Source organism: Cynocephalus volans, chromosome 2, assembly GCF_027409185.1.
Source record: "Cynocephalus volans isolate mCynVol1 chromosome 2, mCynVol1.pri, whole genome shotgun sequence".
In the NCBI taxonomy this organism is placed as follows: domain Eukaryota; kingdom Metazoa; phylum Chordata; class Mammalia; order Dermoptera; family Cynocephalidae; genus Cynocephalus; species Cynocephalus volans.
Window position 1 is genome coordinate 72,333,703 of NC_084461.1, and position 25,019 is coordinate 72,358,721.

Here is a 25,019-nt window from a genome sequence, read left to right on the forward strand (position 1 = left end):
GTGATCTCCTCAAGGGTTCTTTTAATATTCCCAAATATTGCGATTGAAGTCAGTGCAAAAGTTATATCATGTTTGCTGGAAGCATGACGTTATTGTTTTTATTGGATATTAGCATGTTTAAATAATGTACCAAGTGACAAAAGGCAGACTGCATTGTCTTTGTAATGTGTTAACTTGGCTAAGTTGAGCTTACTTTTCCTGGAATTCTCTCACCTGTATGTTTGTGATTAGAGTAGCTCATGAGAGATGTTTTGTGAATATATGGAGCAGCAGAAATTAAGCAGCAACTCTGTTAATCTTTGTTTGTAGAAGGCTGCATGCAGTAAGGTCATTGGGCACTTTTGTAGCTCACACATGTTGCTTTTTGCTTTCTGAACTTGTACAAATGGGGCAGCAGTCAGGTCTACAACTGATCTACCTTTCCTTCCTGGATACTCCTTCAGTTTCTACTGTTCCTGGTCCAGGTGTGTGTTTATCTCCATGACAAAAGGCAATGGTTCTCATGCAGAATAACCATGGCATCATGGTCAGAGACAATGAGAACTGAAATGGGATCCAGTTCATTCTAGGGGGTTCCTGTTTGTGTGAAAGTTCAGTTTATATTTCCTCTCCCTTATATCCATCTTTCTTTTCCAGCTGCCTCCTTTGTAGCTTCTGAAATCCAGCATCAAATGTGAAGACTAAAGTCTTACATAGGTGAAGAGTAGTTCTATTTGTCTGATTGAACTCTGACTGACAAAAGTGAAAAAGGATGCCATGTCTCCAACACTGGGATTGAAGCAGTAAGAATTTCCCTGATAGCAAAAAGGTAGGCAGAGGACCCACATCAATCTCTATCCTCACCGCATAGGCCCACAGATCCTCTGGCAAGGCAACTATGAAGCCAAGGATGGCCAGCACCCTACAAGACAAGTGCCTTAGAATATTAGCCTGAATGGTGCCTTCCTTAACTCCCTAGATGAGAGACCTAAACTGACACATATTGGTACCATCTTGAAATCAGAGCTCTTATGGGAGCAAAACCCTGCTCTTGGGCCAGTAGCTGTCGGGTCCACCGCCAGCCAACCCGAACAGCCCTTGCCTCACTATCAGTCTCTCCGTTGGTGTTCCTTCTGGTGGGCGAGCGAATTGCCCGGATTCCTCTTTCCCTCCGGTCCCCGTTGGAAGGAGATGGGGGAAGAGAGCCTTGAAGAGAGGTGAGCACAGCCGCCAGCCCCAACCAGCCCGTTAAAGAACACTCAGATGCAGCGGGGGTTCTGTCGAGCAGTTCCGTTTATTATCACACAAGCACTTGCTTTTAAAGGCAAATGGGGAAGGGAGGTTTTTACATCCTCCAATCAGCTTAAAGGTTATGAGAGCATGCATCCTGTCTCAATGCCTAGCTATTGCAATCACGCAGTGTTCACAAGCACGGAAGCGCGTATTTGGCCAATAGCAGCTAAGGCAAGGTTCCCGCAGACACTCCCACCCTACTTCCTCCCGGTGCTGTCTTAGGCTGCCACGTTAATAAGCCCTTGTGGGCCCATAATGGCGCTGCTTGTAATGTCACTTAAGGTGGCGTTAGTTTAAGGCCCGACAAGTAGCCACAGTGTTTTCCCATATTTAATGTTCTGCCCTCCACCCAGCACACTCACAGGAGAGTCCTAAATGCCCTGATCCTGGCAGTTGGAAGCCTCAGCTCTTAGTGGCTATGACTCTGTTCTGCAGCTTGGAAAGCCAACCTTAGTCCTCCTGAACTGACACACCCCCACATCCCAGGCCAGAGATCAAACAGGCAGAGCCTCCTCAGGTGGACCACCCCCAGCCCCACCAGCTGACTGAGTTGTGTATGCTTAAGTCTCCAACTTGGAAAAATAGCTCATGGGTCTGTACGTTAACAAATATACCCTCAGGCTGGTGGAAATAATGAGCATCTTCCCACTTCAGAGAGTTGGCCTAGTGGCTCCACTCTGAATGGTCCTGCCTAGAAACTTTGCCAAAACACTCAGAAACAAATGCACCTCCTTCACTGCAGAACTGCCTAGAGACTCTCCCCACCACCCACAGGCATCCCAACCAGATCCCCTGACATGCATCAGGCTAGTGGCCCCACCCAAAGGCCACAAGAGGAAGAATGAGGTGTTCCACGGAGGGCTCACACAGTGATCCTGCGAAGAAGAATCTGAGAAGAATCTCAGCAGCCCTGTCCTTGGAAGTCCACGGCTGTTGCTGTCTCCACCCACTGACACCATAGCACTACCACTGCAGTTGCCCTTCTCTCTACACAGCAGTCAGTCTCACTCCCCACTGCAACACCCAGCCCAGGCGCCACCAGTTTCACCTCACCCAGATACAGGTGTTCCAATGTTTTATCAGGCCAGAGGAAAGAGGAAAGAGAGAGAAGCAAAGACCCAGAAGAAGCCTCCATCCAAAGGAAAGAGGAAAGAACTTCACCCAGGGCCATTAAGCTGAGTAACTTCAGTACACCCCAGTGCACCTATAAGGGGCATGAAACACCAGCTGGGGTGCCTGCAAGTCTGGCCAGGGAAAATTGTCAATATAAAAGCCATCTCCAGGAAGGAGTATCTCTCGTCAAAAACCATGTCAGAGTAATAGAAGAAGCAATTACTCCACCAGATGACAAGACATTAATGTAAGGAAAGTAGAAACACACACACACTCACACACACACACACACACACACACACACACACACACACGCACGCACACAGAAAAGAAAAAGAAAATTTGATACCACCAAAGGAATACAATAATTCTCAAGTACCAGACCCCAAACAGCAGGAAACTTGTGAAAGGACTGAAAAAGTATTCCGAACAACAATTTTAAGGAAACTCAATGAGATACAAGAAGACTCAAATAGACAACACAACAAAAAGCAAAACAATTCAGGATATGAAGGACAAACTTTACTTTTTTTTAAACTTATTTTTGTTTGTAATTAAAAAAAATTTTTTTTTGAATCATGATTGATTATACATATTTTGGGGGTTCAACATTGACATATGTTGATCAAATCAATATTACTAGCATATATTGTTATAAATCATACTTATTCCTTATGCCCCTTGTCCAATGTCTCTCCATCCACCTCTCTCTCCCTCATGCCCTCTGTAATTACCCTAGATTTCTTCTCTCCTTCTGAAAGAGTAATGGTTACTCTGTTGATTTGTTGCCTAGATGATCTGTCCAATGCTGAGAGGTGTGTTCAGGTCCCCCAATATTCTCACAGAGCAGATGCTTCTTCTGTCAGTCTGGAATGAACTTTGTGTAGAAAGACATCCTCTTCATTTCTTTGGACTCTACTAGTGACTCTCCTCTTGCTAAGGCACTCCAGTGGCTGACAGACCATCTGCATGGTGGTTGTGGCATCTTGCCACTTTTGTGGCAGTTGTGGTTATTGTGGTGGCTGTGGTGGGCCACCCACATGGAAGTGATATGTTTGGCATGCTCCTTACCTAGTTGGTGGTGGCAATGGTGATGTGCCTGGTTGTGGGAGGGGATCTGATCTTGACTCCATACCTCAGGACCCCAGGTGGGCCCCATGGTGCTGGCAGTATGCCTGGCTGTATGCAGAGGGTCTGGTGCCTGGCTCCAAGTCTCTGGTTAAGATGGTGGAATAGACAGTCCCCAGCCTCAATCTCTCCAACAAATCAATTAATTTACAACTATTTAAAAGCAATGACAGTCAAGTTGGAGCTTCTAGAGCTCAGAGGAAGAGGAGGAGGGACCTATGCAGTGAATAAAGGCCAGAGAAGCCACAATGAAAAAAAGAAAAAAAACTCTCTGACCATTTCGAGCCCTGGCCACTTCCAGGCTGGAGCTGCTAAGTGAATGAGCAGGAGCCAGCAAAAGCCACAGCTGTGCCCTTTGGATAAAGTTTCATGGAGGTGGCAGGGGAGAAGAGGACCTTGGTGGCCCCCAGGCCTGCAGGACCAGTAATAGGGTTCCCGTGGATCCACATGGGAATAAAGAGCCACAAAAAAATGAAAAAAAAAAAAGAGAAACTTTATAAACTGATAAATACCTTTTAAAAAGAACATAGCAGAACTCATAAAACTGAAGGATTCATTCAACATAATAAGAAATACAACTGAGTACTTAAGCAACAGAAATCCAGCAATTATGGGATTCTCTCAAGCAAAATAACCTTTGCATAATTGGCATATCTATAGGAGAAGAAAAAGGAGACTTAGAAAGCATACTTATGAAAATAATAGCTGAGGATTTCCCACATGTAAAGAGAGATGACAGAATCCAGGTATAGGAAGCTTAAAGGTCACCAGTCAAATTCAGTCCAAAAAGGAACTCCCCAAGGCATATCATAAACAAATGATCAAAATCCAAAGACAAAAAAAAAAAAAAAAGGATACTGAAAGTAGAAAGAGAAAAGAAACACATTCGACAGAGTCCCAGTGCAATACAAAATACAAAATACAGCTGTTAACAAATTTCTCAGTAGAAACCCTATCGACCAGGAGACAGTGGGATGATATAATCAAAGTGATGAGGAAAAAAGACTATCATTTAAGAATTTTGTATCTAGCAAAACTAAGTTCCAAATATATAAGAGAAATAAGTATTTCCCAGACAAACAAAAGCTAAGGCAATTCATTAGGTCACATGAACAGAATTAAGGACAAAATTCATTTCAATAGACACAGAAAAAACACTGGACAAAAGTGAACATTGCTTCATGCAAAGACTCACAACACAATAGATATAGAAGAAAAGTATCTCAATAAAAACCATATATGACAAATCTATATATTATTCATATATTATATATTATATATCATTCAGAACAGGGAAAGACTCTCTTCAAGATAGGAAATTATTATTTTTTTTCTGCTTGCTCTAGTCTGCTGTTTAAGCAGGTATGCCAATTATGCAAATGTTATTTTGCTTGAGAGACTCTCATAATTACTGCATTTCTGGTTTTCTTTTTTTTTTTCTCTTCTAATTGGGTAATTTCAATTATTCTGTCTTTGAGCTCACTGACTTTTTCTTCTGTTCAATCAAGTCTTCTTTTGCAGCTTCCTATCAAGTTTTCCGTTTAGATAATGTATTTTTTTTTATTTCTAGAATTTCTATTTTTTAATTGATTCTATTTCTTTATCAATTTTGTCATTTTCTTCCTGGATTGTTCTCCACATATCATTTACTTTTTTATCTGTATTTTCTTGTGACTCCTGAAACGACTGTAAGAGGATTATTCTGAATTCTTTGTCAGAGGTGTGTCAGATGTTTCATAAATTCACTGTTCTTCTGGGTCTATTGCTGATTTTTGTTGGTTTCTTTTGTGGTGTTATATTTTGCTGTTCTTTCTTGATGTTTATCTTTACCTTGCTGCCTGGGCATTTGAGGAGAAACTTTACCAGGTTTTATAGGTATTCTTTAGTGATATTAGACCTTTTCCACTCAATGTCAGAACTTTGTCTCTGGTCTATTTTTTCCCACTTAGTGGTGGATTAATAGAAACCACCACCACTTCAAAACTGCATTTATACTGATTTTCTGTCCTGTGGTTAATTTCTGAATGGAGCAAAACTTCCCATAGGGACTGAAACTTGAACTCTGTGCCTGAGCTAAATCGCTGCCTTACTGCTGTTTCTCAGACTGGGAAAAACTTTTTGTGTGGGCCAGCCTTTTTAGTCACTTCCATGTCATGTGGGGTCACCTCAAATGCCACTGGGCTGTGTGAAAATTCTGGTTAAGTACGGAGTCTTTTCTGCAAACAATGCCCCCTTCAATTCTATCACACTGAGTGGTCTCCACTGTGTGGCACCTGTGCCACTGGAAGGCAGATCAGTTGCCTATGCTGCTCCCCAATGTACTCTTGCTGGATTAGCCCCTACATGCACTGCAAACATTTCCTGTGAGGCCAGCTCCCCAAGAGTCCCCCATGAAGACTCACCAAATTCTGGGTGATTTATTCCTCTTATTGGCTGTAGTCCTTCGCTCCTATGCACATGCAGAAGCTTGTGATCACCTTTTCTGGCCTGGGAAATGGTATAGTGCACTCTGAAGTAAGTTTTGTTTGTTTGTTTGTTTGTTTTTACTAGTGGTCATAGCACCCTTCTTTCTTGCAGACTGAATATTTCCATGCAAAGGGTCCTACTATGGCTTCACTATCTTTAGGTAGCTGTTCCATACGTTGTCAGCTGCTCCATGAATGGCTGGGGCTGGCACTGATGGGATAATTTCTCCTCCTGCTCAAGGTGGCTTTCCACACCATCATAGACCCAGTGGGTCTTTCCTCTTCTTCCTCCAAGTTCCAGTTATTACAGGATGGCAGTTTTTGTGTTTTAATAGTTTTAAGTTGATCAGTTTTCTGGGCGAGTGACACCAAGATCATTAATTTCATCATTTTGGTGAAATCATTTCCCCACTTAAATTTATTTGTAACTCCAAAATCAGTACTCCTGATATTTAATGGTGATTTATAGACACATACAGAGTGGTGAAAAATTTAAATCACTTGACATGCATCTGAGGTTGAACATGGTGAAACTCTGCCTCTTGTTTCAGATCTCATACTATAAACAAGTGTTCATTTCTCAGCCAATTTATTGCCATTTTTTCACATTTTTGTTTTTTGTTGTTGTTGGTAATTTTACAGTTTAAAATGATTTCCTAGCATAGTGCTGAAGTACAATCTAGTGTTCCTAATCACAAGAAGACTATGATATGCCTCATAGAGAAAGTATAAGTTTAGATAAGCTTCATTCAGCCATGAGTTATAGTAGTGTTGGCCACAAGTGCAATGCTAATCAATCAGTAACATGCACATCAAAGAAAAGAAAGAGGATATTCACTGACTATGTGTGAGGCTGTTTCAGAAAGTGCTAATGTAATGTCTACAGTGCCTGATGAAGTTATGGCAATTTATGAGATGACAACTGATTAAAACGTGTAATAGCACTGTTATGAGGCTAAAAGCTCAAAGAATTTACAGCCACATTACCCAGGGTTAGGAAAATGTTAAACTCTTCTTGGCTAGTGCTGGCTAGCTTGCACATTTCAAAAAGCAATACAGCAAGAAAAATCATAAATTTGCAGGTGAGGTAGGTCCTGTAGATCAAAAGCCTATGAAAAATTTAAAAAATAGTTGCTAAATGTTATACAAGAAGAGAGTTATAGGGAAGTGCAGTTTTTTCCAGTGTCGATGAAACTGGCTTGTTTCACAAAGACATTGGCAAACAAACCTATAAAATGGAAACAGCCTTCAAAATCCCTCGCTTTAAACCATTTGAAGACCATTGAATTCTTCAAAGAAAAAACATTAACTTATGTGTCTTTAATCAGAAACACGCAAAAACAAAGTTATGTATTGATCAGTTGATGAAAATGCTGTGACTAGGTCCTCTCAGAAAACTAAACCTGTGTTTCTCCTGGGTGTAATGGTTCCATATTTGCTAATTTAGTGTTTGCATCAACTTTGGAGAATATAATTACTCTGAATAATGAGACTCACTATATAAACATACTAGTTACTCTTAGCTGAGATGGAAAATGATGTGATATAATAAATATAAATAATAGCTATTTTTTGGTTGGCAAATATTTTAAATGAGGTTCTCCCAGAATATGATACTTTCTTTTCTTCCATTTTGGCAGCTCTTCCTTTTATCTTTCTTTCTTTCTTTTCTTTTTTCTTTCTTTTTTTTTTTAATGATTATGAACATTCATGGAATACAAAGCTGATTGTCACCACTCGTGCCCAAGATGTGATGGCCAGATCCATACTGGCAGCCTGCCCATTATGACAATTGTGATTATACCCCTTGTCCCCCACCCAGTTATCCCCAAGCTACTTCCCTATCCCTCTTTCCCCACTGTAGGTTTGTATCACTAGGTATGTTCTTTCCCTCTGAAACTCCATTGCACCATTGTGGTCTTTCTTTCCTTCCTTCTTTCTCTCTTAGCTCCCACTTATGAAGAGTACATGTGGTATTTTTCCCTCTGTGCTTTCCCTTTTTCACTCAAAAATATGTTTCTCCAACCTCATCCATGCTGTTGCAAATGGGAGAATTTCATTATTATGGCACAGTAGTATTCCTTGGTGTATATATACAACAGTTTCCTTATCCAGTCATCTATCAATGGACATTTATGTTGGTTCCATGTCTTGGCTATTGTAAATAGAGCTGCAATGAACATAGGAGTACAGGTATCCCTTTGACATGATGATTTCCATTCCTTTGGGTATGTACCCAGAAGTAGGATTGATGGATCATATGGAAGATCAATCTGTAGTTGTTTGAGAAAACTCCATACTGGTTTCCACAGTGGGTGTACTAATTTACAGTCGAACCAATAGTGTAGAAATATTCCCTTCTTTCCACACCCTTGCCAGCATTTTTTTATTCACCATCTTTTTGATTATAGCCAGTCTAACTGGGGTGAGATGATATCTCAATGTGGTTTTAATTTGATTATCCTGACGACTAGTGATGTTGAGCATTTTTTCACATACCTGTTGGTGATTTGTATGTCTTCCTTTGAAAAATATCTACTCAGCTCCTTCACCAATTTTTTAATTGTATTTTTTTTCACTGTGCTCGAGTTTCTTGTATATTATGGATATTAATCCCTTGTTGGGTGCATAGTTGGCAAAAATTTTCTCCCACTCTGTAGGTTGTCGTTTCACTCTGTTGATTGTTTCCTCTGCTGTGCAGAAGCTTTTTAATTTGATATAGTCCCATTGGTTTATTTTTTCTTTTGTTGCCTGTGCTTTCAGGCTCATGGTCATAAAGTCTGTGCCCAGACCTAGTTCCTGAAGAATTTCACCTATATTTTACTGTAGTAATTTTAGTTTCTGGTCTCAAGTCTCTAATCTATTTTGAGTTGATTTTAGTGTATTGTGAGAGGTGCATGTCTAGGATCATTCTTCTGCATATTAATATCCAATTTTTCCAGTACCACTTATTGAAGATGCAGTCTTTTTCCCTGTTACACTTCTCAGAGGTGCAGAAAAGGATTACTCAAAGCAACATGAATGCAATGAGAGGCCCGAAGGCACTGCACCTCAGCAACCCCTCTGTTAGAAGGAGAAAACTCGGTACAACCGCAATTCAAAGTTAGCTTCTGTTTTTATTGTAAAGATAAGAAAGTTTCACAAGACACATCAGTTGATTCAATCATTTCTAAAGGATAGGAAGACATGGGCAATGTGACAAAAGTTATCCATAGCTAAGTATAGCTTAAACAATGGAGCATACTAACGTCATTAAAACTAACAGTATTGTATTCCAAAGTATAATTAGTGAAATGTTAAGCTAATTACACTGTGATCATTATCTTTAACTTAAGATATAACTATTTTTATAACATTTAAAACAATCATTACATTCCTATGGGTTCTATTTGTGATTATATCTTAAGTTTCCAGTACCAAGGTGTTTTCCCATCAGCAAACATTCCTCACATATTTTCCTACAGCAATTCTTTAAAATTTCTCAACAATATCAGTATGTCCACCACCTGTTATCTCTAAAATCATTAAAGTAAAAAATCGCATACCTAAGCAGTGATTAGAGTTGATTAGATGGGTCGTTGCCCCCTGGCTAAAGACTGTTGTCTCTTAACTACAGACTTTTGTCCCATAGGGGTATTACCTAAAAACCCTATACTACAAATCAAATGAGAATCAAGATTTTTAACTCTCTACATTTCCCCAATGTATGTTTTTCATGCCATTGTCAAACATCAGATTTCTGTAAGCCTGAGAGGTGATTTCTGAGTTCTCTATTCTGCTCCCTTGGCCCAACTGTCTATTTTTATGCCAGTACCATGCTATATCAGTTACTACAGCTTTGTAATATAATTCGAAGTTAGGTAGTGTTATGTCTCCAGCTTTATTGCTTTTTGCTCAGGATAGCTGTGGCTATTCAGGGTCTTCTGTTGTTCCATATGAATGCTAAGATTGTCTTTTTCATTTCTGTGAAGAATGTCATTGGTATTTTGGTGGGGATTGCATTGAATCTGTAGATCACTTTGGGTAGTATAGACATTTTCACAATGTTAATTCTTCTGATCCAAGAGCATGGGATGTCTTTCCATCTTTTGTGTCTTCTTTAATTTCTTTCTGTAGTGGTTTGTAATTCTCATTGTAAATGTCTTTCACCTCATTGGTTAAATTGATTCCTATGCATTTTATTTTTTGTGTCTGTTGTAAATGGGCTTATTTTCTTGGTTTCTCTTTCTGTTATCTGGTTTTGGTAGCAGAATTATGTTGGCCTCATAGAATGAGTTTGAGAGAATGGCTTCTGTTTCAATTGTTTGAAATTTGAGGAGAATTGGTATTAATTCTTCTTTAAGGGTTTGATAAAATTCAGCAGTAAAGCCATCCAGAACTGGGCTTTTCTTTGTTGGAAAATTGCTGATTACCACTTCAATCTCTTTGCTTGTTATTGGTGTGTTTAGGTTTTTTATCTCTTCTTGGTTCAGTCTGGATAGTTTGTATGTGTACAGAAACTTATCCATACCTTCCAGGTTTTCATATTTGTTGTCATACAGTTGTTTATAATAGTCTCTAGTGATTCTTTGTATTTTTGTGGTATCAGTTGTAATGTCTCCCTTTTCATTTCTTACATTTGTCATTTGGGTCTTCTCTCTTCATTTTTTTTTGTTAGCTTAGCTAATGGTTTGTCTATTTTATTTATCTTTTCAAAAAACCAACTTTTCCTTGATGATCATTTCTATCATTTTTTTGTCTCTGTTTCATTTACTTCTGCCTGATCTTAATTATTTCTTTCTATCTACTACCTTTAGGATTGGAACGTTGTCATTTTTCTAGTTCTTTGAGGTGTAGCATTAGGTTATTTATTTAAAGTCTTTTCATTCTTTTGACGTAAGTGCTTATTGCAATAAATTTGCCTCCTCATTCTGTTTTTGCAGTATCCCACAGGTTTAGGTTTGATGTATCTTTATTTTCCTTAGTTTCAAGAAAGTTTTTGATTTCATATTTAATTTCTTCTTGGACCCATAGATCATTCAGGAGCCTATTGTTTAGTTTCCACGTATGTGTATAGTTTCCAGGGTTTTGCTTGTTATTAATTTCCAGTTTAAGTTCATTTTGGTCTGAAAAGATACTTGGAATGATTTAAAATTTTTTTTAATCTGCTTAGATTGGGTGTGTGACCTAATATGTGGTCTATCGTGGAGAATGCTCCATGTGCTGATGAGAAGAAAGTATATTCTTTTGCTGTTTGGTGAAGTGTTCTGTATATATCTGCCAGGTATGGTTGGTCTAAAGTATAGTTTAAATTCTATTTCTCTTTGTTGATTTGTTGCCGGGAAGATCTGTCCCATACTGAGAGAGGGGTGTTCAGGTCACCCAGTATTAACATATTAAGGCCTAATTATTTCTTTAGGTCTGAGAGTGTTTGCTTTATATATCTGGGTGCTTCAGTATTGGATGCATACATATTTATGATTATTATGTCTTCTAGCTGGATAAATCCTTTTATCATCATATAGTGGCCTTTCTCTCTTTTTGTATTTTTGGTTTATAGTCTATTTTCTGAGATATAAGAATAACTACTCTAGCTCTTTTTTGCTTTCCATTTGCATGGTATATCTTTTTCCATCCCTTCACTTTTAGTTGGTGTGTGTCTCTATAGGGGAGGTGGGTCTCTTGAAGACAACATATACTTGGGTGTAGCTTTTTAGTCCAATCAGTCAGTCTGTGTCTTTTGAATGGGGAGTTTAATCCATTTATATTTAGGGTAGTAATTGAGGTGTATTTTTTTATTTCTTGTCACTTAATGGTTTTTTGTTTAGATGTTTTAAATATCTTTTGATCATTACTTCCCCTTTTATTTCTCTTCTTCAAAGTTAGTTGGAAATTTGAGGAGGCATGACTTAGCTTCTTTCTCTTTCTCACTGGCATTTTTGTTTTATTGGTGGGTTTTGCTCTTTCTTTTGTATTTGTGATAGTGATCATCATTATTCAGATTCCAGATGAAGGACTCTCTTGAGAATTTCCTGCCAGCCTGGTTGTGTGGTGTCGTATTACCACAATTTCTGTTTGTCTAGGAAATACACTATTTCTCCCTCATTTCTGAAGGAAAGCCTTGCTGGGTAAAGAATTCTTGGCTGGCAATTTTTTTCTTTTGTTATTTTGAATATATCATTCCACTTTTTTCTGGCCTGTAGGGTTTCAGTTGAGAAGTCTGCTTTTAGTCTGAAGGGGGTTCCCTTATATATGACTTAATGCTTTTCCCTTGCTGCTTTTAGAATTCTCTCTTTGTATTTGAGCTTTGCAAATTCGACTATAATATGTCTTGGAAAGGATCTTTTTGGATTGAATCTGTTTGGGGACTTTTGAGCTTCCTGGATCTGAAAGTCTGCATCTCTCTGTACATCTGGAAAGTTTTTTGTTTATATTTTCCTTGAATAGGTTTTCAATAACTTTCTCTTTCTCCTCCCCTTCTTTTTCTTTTTTTTTTTTGTCTTTTTCGTGACCAGTACTCAGCCAGTGAGTGCACTGGCCATTCCTATATAGGATCCGAACCCGCGGCAGGAGCGTCACTGCGCTCCCAGTGCCACACTCTCCCGAGTGCACCACAGGCTCGGCCCCTCCTACCCTTCTGGAATAGCCACAATTCAGATGTTAGAGTGTTTGAGGTTGTCTGCTATCTGTCTTAGATTTTCTTCATTATATTTAATTCTTTTTTCCTTTTTTTTTTTTTTTTTTTTTGTCTGCCTGGGTTATTTCAAAAGACCATCTTCAAGATCTGAAATTCTTTCTTCTGCTTGTACTAGCCTGCTTCTCAAGCTCTCAGTTGTGTTTTTTATTTCATTCAGTGAAGCTTTCATTTCTAGGAGTTCTGATACACTCTTTTTTAAGGTAGTAATCTCTTTGTAAATTTCCTCCTTCATGTTCTATATATTTTTTGTCGTTTCATTGTGTTCTCTAATTGAGTCTTCTTTTATCTCTTTGAGTTTTCTTAAAATCATTCCTCAGAATTCCTTTTCAGATATTTCAAGGATTCCCTATTCTATGGGGTTGAAACTTGTGCATTACTGTATTCTTTTAGTGGTATTATTTTTTCTTGTTTGTTTGTAGTTCTAGTATTTTTTAGTTGATATTTGGTCATTTGGTAGAGGACTTGCTTCTTTATTAGTCTGGGGTTGGCTATGAGGATAAATATTTCCCCCTCTATTTGCAGGCTCTACTGATGACTCATATCAATGTAAGTGGCAGGGAGCCTGTATAGTGGCCCTGACTGCTACTCTGATGGTGAACTGTCTTTGTGGTAGCAGTAGGTGTGGCAGGGGCTATATTACACCACGTTGGCTCCTATTCTGGTTTCCTTAGCCATAGACTGCCACATGGGGCTCAGTCTCACCTTTGTGCCTGCTGGGGTTGTGGGCCTTTCCTTCTGAGGCCTAAGACTGAGCCCCTGGTTCCACACAGGTCTCGGCTCACCTTGGCACCTGCTGGATATAATACTTTTAATATAAAATAATAGCACCGTTTTCTAAGAATTTTGGAATTGGTGCAAACAATGAATTTTCATTTTATTTAAATAAATTATCTTATTTAGTTTATTTATAGACGTATAGATTAGATACATTTATAAGTAAATTTGATATACTTGTCTCCTCATAAATGTACCTAAAGAACTGGCAATCACCAACATTCAGAATTTATGAGATCATAGGTGTTTTTGTATTAGGCTTCTTGATCAACAAACAGAACTGAATTTTTATTTAACTGTTAGGTAGAGAGTAGAATGGCATATGGAAAATGAGTGAAAACCTACTGCAGGTATTTACTCAAATAATAGCTATACGTTTTCTCAGACTATGTTCATTGTACAAAGCCTACATGCTTTCTTAGGGAAAAAAGCTGGTAAAACAGTGATGAGCTAAAACTGCTACAGAAGTGCTAAACAGCATAACTTCTTGTGAGTGACACTTTAGGAATTTTCCATACAGCCAAGACCATTCCATTTAAAAGTTAGTAATAGAATCAAAATTGTTTGCTATTTTAGTTACTGGGATTATTGTGATTAGTAAAGTGTGTGTTTCAAGGCATTGTGAGTTCATATGATTCATTGGTGAATATCTTGGTTGTTGAATAGTTAGGTAGTAATGTTAGTAAGAAACTGGATCACACTGAAATCATGAACAGATTATTCTCAAATAGCCAACCCATAAAATTATGTTTTGCATCTGAACTCAATACATTTACATAGGAGCAGCATGAATTCAAAACCATTAACCAGTGTTTATTGTAAAGACACCTCTCAGAATTCAGGCCACTGGGGCAAAAATTAGTAATAGTGAAGCAATTACTTCCTGAATAGGGCTCTGATAGGCTTTATGGATTAATGTAGCATTCATGGACTGGTTTAGAATGAGAAAAATCTTTCATATTATTTGAGGATGATAATGACAGTGTCAACCATGCCGAGTAATCTGATTCATTTTCTAATCAGACTTTGGGTATTTAATTATTGAAATAAAATATGTACTGACAAGATACCTGATACATTGATTAGATATTCTTTCCCTTATTCTACTACTGTTAGTGATTTTTATTTATGTATTATCTTGAATAGTTCTCACTAGGCGGTAATGGCTATTGTGTATTCATAAGTTCATGAGTATCTTCAATGGAGAAATTCAAACTCAGTGAAAAGAAGGTTCTTATTTGATAACAGAGAAAAATAGAAGTAAATAAAAAAGAAAAAGTTGTCATCCTGAAATGGATTAAATTCTGTAAGTGTAAGACAAAGTAAATAAGAGAAATAAGACATACATACAGGATTTATTGCTATGTACGTATGAATGTGCATTTCTGTTCCTTTTTACATTTTGTGAAGCCCAGCTTTTACTGTACAGGACAGTTAGTAAACTAAGGGGATAAAGGTAAAGGAGGGTATATAAAGGATAGTTATGGATTTACAGGAGTAGGTTGCTGTTTTCTGTAGAAAGAAGCAATTATGTTCATATCCCTAATGCATGTAACAACCAGGGATTCGTGTGGCTTGATATTTTAAACTACCGTATGTTTATGATAAAAACAAACAAAAAAACTGATAGATGGAAATCTACTAATCAGAGATAACAAGGATCTGACAGAAAACGTGTTTTATTCAGTTTCTATTTTTTTCTGGGAAAAAAAGCTTTCCTTTACTGAAGTAGAGGGCCCATTAAAAAATCAAACACACCTCATAAAAAGTATTTAAACTATAATAAATATTATTTGAAATTAAACATTGCATTAGTCAATATTATTTTTACCTATTAAAGTGCAATAATAGCTTTTCCACTTTAAACAAGTGAGATTATATCAAACTAAAAAGCTTCTGCACAGCAAAAGAAACAACAGAGTGAAAAGACAATCTAGTGAATGAGAGAAAATATCTGCAAACTATGCATCTGGCAGAGGATTAATATCCAAAATATACAAGGAACTCAAACAACTTAGTAAAAAGCAAGTAACCTGATTTTAAAAAATGGGCAAAGGAGCTGAATCAGCTTTTCTTAAAGGAAGATAAATGAGTGGCCAACAGACACATGAAAAAATGCTCAACATCACTCAGCATCAGGGAAATGCAAATCAAAACCACAGTGAGATATCATCTCACCCCAATTAGACTGGCTATTATAAAAAAGACAGAGAATAACAAGTGCTGGCGAGGATGTGGAGAAAGGGGAACCTTCTGACACTGTTGGTGGGACTGTAAATTGGTGCAGCCATTATGGAAAACAGCATGGAGGTTTTTCAAACAACTAAAGGTAGGACTGCTGTATGACTCAGCAATCCCACTGCTGGGTGCATGGAATGGAAATCATCATGTCAAAGGGACACTTATACTCCCATATTTATTGCAGCTCTCTTTACAACAGCCAATAGTTGGAATCAAGCTAAATGTCCATCCCTGAATGACTGGGTAAGGAAAATGTGGTATATTTATACAATAGAATACCACTCTGCCAAAAACAAAACACAAAAAACAAACAAACAAAAAAACCATTAAGTGAAATAAGCCAGGCACAGAAAGAGGAATACTGCATGTTTTTACTTACATGTGAGAACTAATAAAAATAAATGAATGAATAAATAAATAAATTAACAGATAAAAAAAGAAAGAAGGATAGCATTGATTATAACATGTGGAACTTTTAACTAAAAACAACAATAAAAAAACAAAATACAGAACTGAGGTTACCAGAGGTGGAAAAGAGAGAGGCAGGAGGGGGAAAGTGAGGAATTGGTAAAGGGCCATGAAAATCAATTACGTTATATAATGGAGAATATGCTAATTAACCTGATTTGAACATCAAACAAAAAAAGGAACTTTAAAATTTACATGTTGCATCATGAGTAAGTTATCTATAGTTGCTACTGTGTAAACATTGCTATACTAAAAACATTTAAGCTGGGATATTGACTATGTGACATTAGTCTTCTAGAAACTTCATACTCTGGAATCTGGAATTCAGTCAATAAGTCATTTGTCAATTTAAAATATTTATTGAGAAACTGCTATGTTACAGGCTATAAACTGGCAATACCACCATGTTTTATGTACTGGTAATAGAACAACAAAATATGGTATATTTCCTGTCTTCAAGGAACATACAGTTTAGTGGAGTAAAAGACAAATATACAAGCAAATGCCATACATTGTGGGAGTGGCCATGAAAGAAAACATGCAGTGCTATGATAGTGCCATGGAGGCTTAACCCAACTCTGTAAACTCAGGGGGGCATTCCAAAAATTAATGTCTACAATAATCTTTTAGACAATAGAATGCCAACTTATTCATTTGCAATGAAAAATAGTTGCCAGAAGACTGGATGCCTGTAAGATCTTCCCATTCTCTTTCTGCGCATAGACACAGGACAAGCCAAATTATGTTGAATGAACATGAGATCAGAACAATGGAGTTAGATTAAATAAAATTCATAAAATAGGGGCAAACAGAGTTGGGTCCATCCAATTTTATCGGCAATGTCCTTTTTTAAATGGTGCCAGTAGACTACAGGCCCACTGACTGCAACCCTTGACATCCATCTTGACATTAAGTATGCCAATAAAAGAGTTAAAGCTGATTGGCTAAAAGCAATTTCTCTAGATAATGCTTGTATGGAAACTGCTGATATTCGCTTTTGAGGTTTTTCATTTTCTATAATTTTAAGGCAAGTCAGCTCCTGATTCTGATAATGTCAAAGGGTTTTGGAGGTAGGGAAGATGTTTACAAACTTTACTAAGTATATATTTTGCAATAGAATCAACATGAATTTAGGAGCCCCAAATCAAATCTATGCAATTTAAACTCTCACAGACTTTAAGCAAGGCTCATTTCTCTGTCCTTCAGTTTACTCACTGAAGAGTAAGAGTGCACAACTAGACAATTTTACTTCTCCAAAGTTGGCTTTACTCATTCAATTCTATGATTATTGTAAATGGTATATAAAAATCAAGACCACTTCTCCTGGATCCAAATCTGTTGTGAAATCTTAACTATGAAACTGGATTGAATTTGTGTTGCTAAGTCAAATGCATAATGGTTATGCCATATTAAAAATAAATGAAATTTTCTGCATTCAGTACATGATCTTATAAGAATTAAACATTTTAAAAGGATAACTAATGAGTAAAGTCTACTTACATTTTAAGTAAAATAGTAGTAGTGTCCTTTTTATCTACTTGAAACATAATTCAATTATTTTTCAACTTGAAGCTTTTTTGGAGGCTACAGTTTTTAAGATTTTTAGGAATTTGAGAGCCATAAGTAATTACACACTGCAGTACATCTTTGTATTATAACTTCTAACTTCCAAATGTTAAGGCTAATATGACACTGGAATTGATCACAAAGGACTTATACACAAAGAATGTTAAACATTTGTTTTCTTTTCCTTAGTAAAGACAATTTTAAAAGTTCTTAATTTGCTTTGTAAGAGCTACTGGTGATAGCGCCTACATGCCAGGCTGCAGTGATAGTGATAAATGGTGTTGATGCCTTAGGGTGATACCTAACGAAATTAGCTGGTAAAGCTAAACTGTGTTCATTTTCAATTTTTAATACTGTGTAGTGGTGACGGTTGTTCAGCCACTATTCAATTGGCTTTGCTTACTTTGTGATTTAATTGTTTGTGAGGTACTAATGAAAATTTAGCAATGTATAAAAAAGGGAGAAATGTGTTTTTACTACAGATACTAAGAATAAGATATGCTAACAGGAGTCCAGGGAGCCTTAGGAATGTTAAAGCAATTCAGTTTAAATGCTTCTTCTTTTAAAAATTTTATTGTAATTACTAAAAGAAACAACTTTTTGTCTGGAGAATATAGAATCATATTCGTGATGGAGTATTATGAAATTATAAGCCTTGGAGGTGGGAAGTATGCTAAAATATACAGAAACATACTGATAATGATCTCATTAGCTTATTTTTCAGACTCTCCTTTCCCTTTCTACCTATTCTTTTCAGGCTGTTGCTAGGTAAATAATTAAGGTTACTTTATTATTACCATTATTATGGTGCAGCATGTGCCTTAGTAAAAAAAAAAAAAAAAAATTAAAGTGTTAATAACTAAGGGAAATAAATTATCCTCTTGGGATAGGTATTTATTTGCTGTATCACATTTAAAAAAATAGAAAAGGAGAGGTACTGGAAGGAATAAAAAGATACCATTAAAAAAATCACTATGTAACCATAAGACAGAGCAAATTACAAGCTGTATGTTCTTTAAAAATTGTTAAACTGCACAGAATACATGCCAATAAGGGAGGCATCATTATCTGTGCATTTATGAGCACAATTTACAAAAAGTACAAAAGGAAGAGGTAGAACTCTGAAGACCCTCCTCCCACTGACCACTAAGCAATAGGTCAGGTTAATGTGTTCTCCTATAAAATCTTTTTAAAATCTGAGGGATCATTAGAATGTGATTTCTGTTCCTCTTAAACCTGAACTTGTGTTTACTGCTTGCTGCTGTACGTAAAGGGGTTTTCTGTTTGTTTTTCTTTGCTTGTTTTTTTGTTTTGATGTCGTGAAGGGCAGAATTGCTCAAGGAATGAACACTGAAGAGTTGACTTATTTTCAGTTTATTGAAGTTACAAATTTTAAAGACTAGGTGTACAAAACATTCTACGTTGTTGTGACTAACAAATTTAGCAATCACTTTTTAGTCAAGCTTTGATAAATGTTTGGGGTCATTATAAAATTCACATACTTTCTAATATTTTTGGCAACCTTTATATATTTTAAATGTTTAATTTCCTTTTAATATATTTTAATTATAAGCTAGTAAACTTGTATATATTATGGAACTTATGGTCTCAAATATGTCAATATAGTACGCAAGTTAGTAAGTTTCTATATAAAAGATCAAATTTAAAATATTACTCTAAGATGTATGTTAGTTTTTATTCTTGTTTTTCTGATTGTCTTGTATGGATTTAGGACAATTTTTTTTTCATTTTTATCTTAATGAATATGTGGGTGACTTCTAGTTTTTGCCCATTATTAATAAAACTGCTATGGATATTCTTGTTCATATCTCTTTGTGCACTCATTTCTCTTGGATGTTAAGTGAAAGAAATAGTCATAAAAGAGTATATATCATTACTATTTTTAATTAAAATTAAAATTATTGAAAGCACAAAAGTTTTTCATGCAATAATGTTGTCAGGGAGTTGTGACTCTCAAACTTTTCTATATTTTGTTATGTATATTCCTGAGCTGGAAGAGCAAGACTTTAGCACACTAAAGTCATAATTACATAATTCCAAACAATTTGGTTGGATATTAATTGAGGCTGCCTAAAAATCTATACCACTGCCTGGAATCTGTAGGCTATTCTTACTGGATAACTGAACAGTATTTTTTCATTCTATATCAATAACTTTATAACTCAAAGAAGATGGTTCTGTAGTCCAAAAGTCTAATATTTAAGTTATTCCTCATCCAATTCTTCATTCACCAACTGAAATCTTCAACAATAACTCAGTTTTCTACATTACTTCACTCTATTTTGAATTTATTTGGTCCTTAGGTATGTTAGTGACTTTCTCTGTCTAATTCTAGAGACCTTTGAATTTGAGAAAACCCTTTAGTTCTTTCATGTAAGTTCAATTTTTTAGGACTCTACAATTCTTGTAAATCATATCATTATATTTGATAGCTCTGAATCTCTCCCACAACTTCCACTGATTTTTCTGGTACATCTCCCTAAGTGAATTTATTCATATTAGTAAAGTAGGTCTTTCCAAACCTAAAAAAAGAAAAAAAAAAAGTAATGCTTGAAAACAAAATATTTTAGTAGGTAAGACTTAAATCATTTGATTTGGAAATAAGAATTATGAAGGTTTTGGAAAATATCTTTGTAAATAGATATATATCACTTATTGCAAACATTTCAACTTTGAATTTTCATTTTTTTAGCTACAATATATTATATAATCTTCTTTCAATAAAAAAATTGGCCTAAATTCTCATATATTTGGACTACTTTTAAAAATATTTATTTTAATATATTTAAACAATAAGTTTCTTTTAAACATTGACACTAATCAAATATCATGATGAAAATCAAAATATGCAGTGCTACTACCTTTATTTTCAATTTAATTATTTGAATTTCTCTACATGAGTACCTTTTAGTTACTGGCCTATTTCTTAAATATCCATTGTTTAGGATATTGTAACAGGCAATAACATCATGTCTATGAAGGGTTTAGCACGATGATTAGCATTTACTAAGTGCTTTGTAAAAGTTAAATGCTTTTACTTGAAATTCTGTTTCTGAGGTCTTGAAAGACTGATTATTGTTTACTCGATGGGTTTTACCTTTTGTTTTTTTGCATCCAAAACCATAGGCCTAACTCCTTAAACTAAATCATTTGTAAGGTTCACCTTCCTTCAAAGAAAGCAGGTTTTAAAAGACTTCACTTTCGTTCTGAACGGTGGCTTCCTCTTCCTTTTAGAGTTCTTTTTCTCATTAGGAGAAGCAGAGTAGAGTTGACAGTAATTTTACATAGAAAAAGAAAGAACCCAAACTAAATACTAATGCTCAATTAAAAACATTTAACTTCTGATCGTGTATATGAAATGAAAAAATGCCTGAAGATGCTAGAAACTGGTAATAGCTTCATGGACATGATCGCCTGTTACCTAAGTTAGGTAATGAGTATTATATAGGTTTTTAACTTAATAAATGCCTATGCTGCAGGGTCTAAATGAGGTAAATTACAGGTGATGAACTTTGAAGACATCCTTTTACTCCTTGATAATTTAAAAATGAATATTGTAAGTTTACTTTAGCCTTACCATTAATATGAATATATAGCTTGATTTTTAATGTAAAATGTTAAAACTACAAATAAAAAGAATCATTTTACCAAAAAAGTGGTTTTCCAGAAGGCAACAGCAATGAGGTAAAATATGTATAAACTCTACAAATTTTCAAACTGAAGGTTAATTAAATATAAATTGAATAAGTAATAAATTACAAATATAAAACACAGCAATAATGACTAACATTTGTGTTCTTGACATTTCATTGTGATCTATCCAAATATGTAGAAATTGAAATGGGAAAAACTTGCTATTCTTTTAAAATAGATTTTTGCTTATTTTTAAGTTAAAAATAATAAATAATAATGAAGAAAATGATACTGACCAGGAAAGTATGCAAGATAGTAACCATGATTACTTGTTTGTATGTGTTATACATGTTATTAGCATTTCAAATCTGGATATAGACAATACACAGCTTTTTATCACTGGCAACATTTTCTGAGAAATAATTGCATTGTGTAATGAATGCCATGAAGATGTTTTTGAGGGCATAAAGCAAGGCATAGAAGTGTGAGGGTACTTGTACTTATTTACTTATGTTTCTTTCAAAATATTAGGCTGTTGTCTTAACAAATATGTTATAATTTACTAAAGAGTCATATATAAATCACACTTTTCCTTTTAGTTGGCTGTTTTTTGGGTAATGTGAAGGAAAGAAAAGCTATAATAAATGCTGTCCAAGTTCTTTTATTCTTGGTGATAAATTATTCCCCCATTGTAATAATAGCAACGGAGTAAAGTGTGGAGTGTAAGCACACTCTCCCTGAAGCCAGATACACCGGGATTTGAATCTTGCATGTTTACTTTCTACATATTCTTGTACAAAATGGAATTGACAGTTTTCTCATCAATATAATGAAGATTGAATTTTACTAAAGATAGTGAGGAATCCTGTGAACATTCTCATTTCTCTTGAACAGGTACACTTTTAAACCAAGGAAGCTGGTTTTGGGATTAAAAAAGAAGTTTTGGGAATTAAATAATAACAGTATGTATAGTGAAAGAACTCCAGGTCGATTTAGGGATTTATCTCCCCAGAGGTATGCATTTATATTTCAAAGGGGAATGAAACCCTGAATTAACCATTTACGATCCAAAGGATTTATTTACATTAGGAATATAAAGTTTCTCTCCCTATTGAGAGAAGGGTACTTAGCAGTCTCTACATGCCCAGATTCATAAATTGGATTCATCTCCTGTGGTGCAGACCCCTTTATTTGCAAAATTGTAACCATCTGGCTTTCATTGCATTACCCCAGAACAAAGAAAATGGTGTGTGGCAAACTGATGCAGTTATTGCTTGTCAGTCATAGTAATAATCTGTCTCTGATTCAGAAACTTTCTGTTTCTTCAGGACAAAATATATAATTATAGACATTAAAAACTTTCAAAGATTAAATGAGATAATACAGGTATTCCTTGTTTTATTGTGCTTCACTTTAGTGTACTTCAAAGACATTGCATATTTTACAAATTGGAGGTTTGTGGCAACCCTGCATCGAGCTAGTCTTTAGAAAAATTTTTCTAACATCATGTACTCACTTCATGTCTCTGTGTCACATTTTAGAAATTCTCAAAATATCTCAAATGTTTTCATTATTATTACATCCATTTTAACAATCTGTGATCAGTGGTCTTTCATGTTACTATTGTAATAGTTTTGGGGTTCCATGAGCCATGCCAATATAAGATTATGAACTTAACAAATGTGCTCATTCTGACTGCTCCACTGACTAGCCATTCACCCCATCTCTCTCCCTCTCCTTCGGTCTCCCTTTTCCCTGAGACACAACAATATTGAAATATAAGCCAATTAATAACCCTACAAAGGATTCAAGTAAAAGGAAGAGTTGCACATCTCACTTTAAAATGAAAGCGAGAAATGATTAAGCTTAGAGAGGAATGCATGTTGAAAGCCAAAATAGGCAGAAATCTAGGCTCCTTGCACCAAGCAGTTAGCCAAGTTATGAATGCAAAGGAAAAATTCTCAAAGAAAGTTAAAAGTGCTTCTTCAGTGAACACACAAACAGTAAAAAAGCCAAACAGACTTATTGCTGATATGGAGAAAGTTTGAGTGGTCTGGATAGAATATCAAAGCTGATACCGCATTCCCTTGAGCCAAAGCCTAATCCAAAGCATGGACCTAAGTTCTATGAAAGCTGAGAGAGGTCACGAAGCTGCAGAGGAAAAGTTTGAAGGTAGCAGAGGTTGGTTTATGAGGATTAAGGAAAGAAGCCATCTCAATAACACAAAAGTGCAAGGTGAAGCAGCAAGTGTTGATGCAGAAACTGCAGCAAATTTTCCAGAAGAGCTGGCTACGACAACTGATGAAGATGGCTACACTAAACAATGGATTTTCAATGCAGATGAAACAACTCTCTATTAGAAGAAAATGCAATCTAGGACTTTCATAGCTAGGGAGGAAAACTCAATGCCTGGGTTCAAAGCTTCAAAGAACAGTCCAATTCTATTGTTAGGTGCTAAAGTAGCTGGCAACTTTAACTTGGAGCCAATGCTCATTTATCATTCTGAAAATCTTAGGGCTTTTAAGAACTATATGAAATCCTCTCTGCCTGTGCTCTATAAATGGAACAACAAAGCCTAGATGGCAGCACATCTGTTTAGAAGATAGCTAACTGAATATTTGAAGGTCATTGTTGAGATCTACTGCTCAGAAAAAAAAAAAAAGAAAAAAAGAAAAAAGATTTCTTTCAAAATATTACTGCTCACCCAAGAGGGCTGATGGAAATGTCCAAGGAGATGAATGTTCTTTTCATGCCTGATAACACAGTATTCATTCTGCAGCCCATGGATCAAGGAATCATTCTGACTTTCAAGTCTTATTATTTAAAAAATACATTTTGTAAGGTTTTAGCTACATAGATAGTGATTCCTCTGATAGATCTGTATAAAGTGAACTGAAATCCTTCTGGAAAAGATTAATTAATCTAGATAACATTAAGAACATTTGTGATTCATGGGAAGAGTCAAAATATCAGTGTTAACAGGAATTAGGAGAAAGTCAATTCTAACTCTCGTGGATGACTTTGGGAGGCTGAAGACAAAACTGGAAGAAGTAACTGCAGATGTGGTGGAAATAGCAAGAGAACTAGAACTAGAAGTGGAGCCTGATGATGTGTCTGAATTGCTGCAACCTCATGACAAAACCTTAGCAAATGAGGAGTTGCTTCTTATGGATGAGCAGAGAAAGTGATTTCTTGAGATGGAATCTACTGGTCTTCAATGCTGTTAACATTGTTGAAATGACAAGAAAGGATTTGGAATATTACATAAACAGTTGATAGAGCAGTGCCATGATTTGAGAGAATTGACTCCAAGTTTGAAAGAAATTCTACTGTGGGTAAAATGCTATCAAACAGCATCACACACTACAAGAAATCTTTCATAAAATAAAGAGTCAATTCATGCAACAAACTTTGTTGTTGTCTCATTTAAGAAATTGCCACAGCAACCCCAACCTTCAGCATCCACCACCCTGATCAGTTGGCAGCCATCGACATGAACACAAGGCCCTCCCCCAGCAAAAAGATTATGACTCACAGAAGGTTCAGATGACCATTAGCATTTTTTAGCAATAAAGTATTTTTAAACCAAAGCATGTACATTGATTTTTTAGACGTAGTGCTATTGCACACTTAATAGACTACAGTATATTGTAAGCATAATT

General features: G+C 36.0%; 1 pseudogene; it reads left to right on the plus strand.

The window, feature by feature from the left end:
* The first annotated feature begins 385 nt into the window (after positions 1-385).
* LOC134370524 (tigger transposable element-derived protein 1-like) lies at positions 386-24,914 on the plus strand (annotated as a pseudogene).
* The last annotated feature ends 105 nt before the right edge of the window (positions 24,915-25,019 follow it).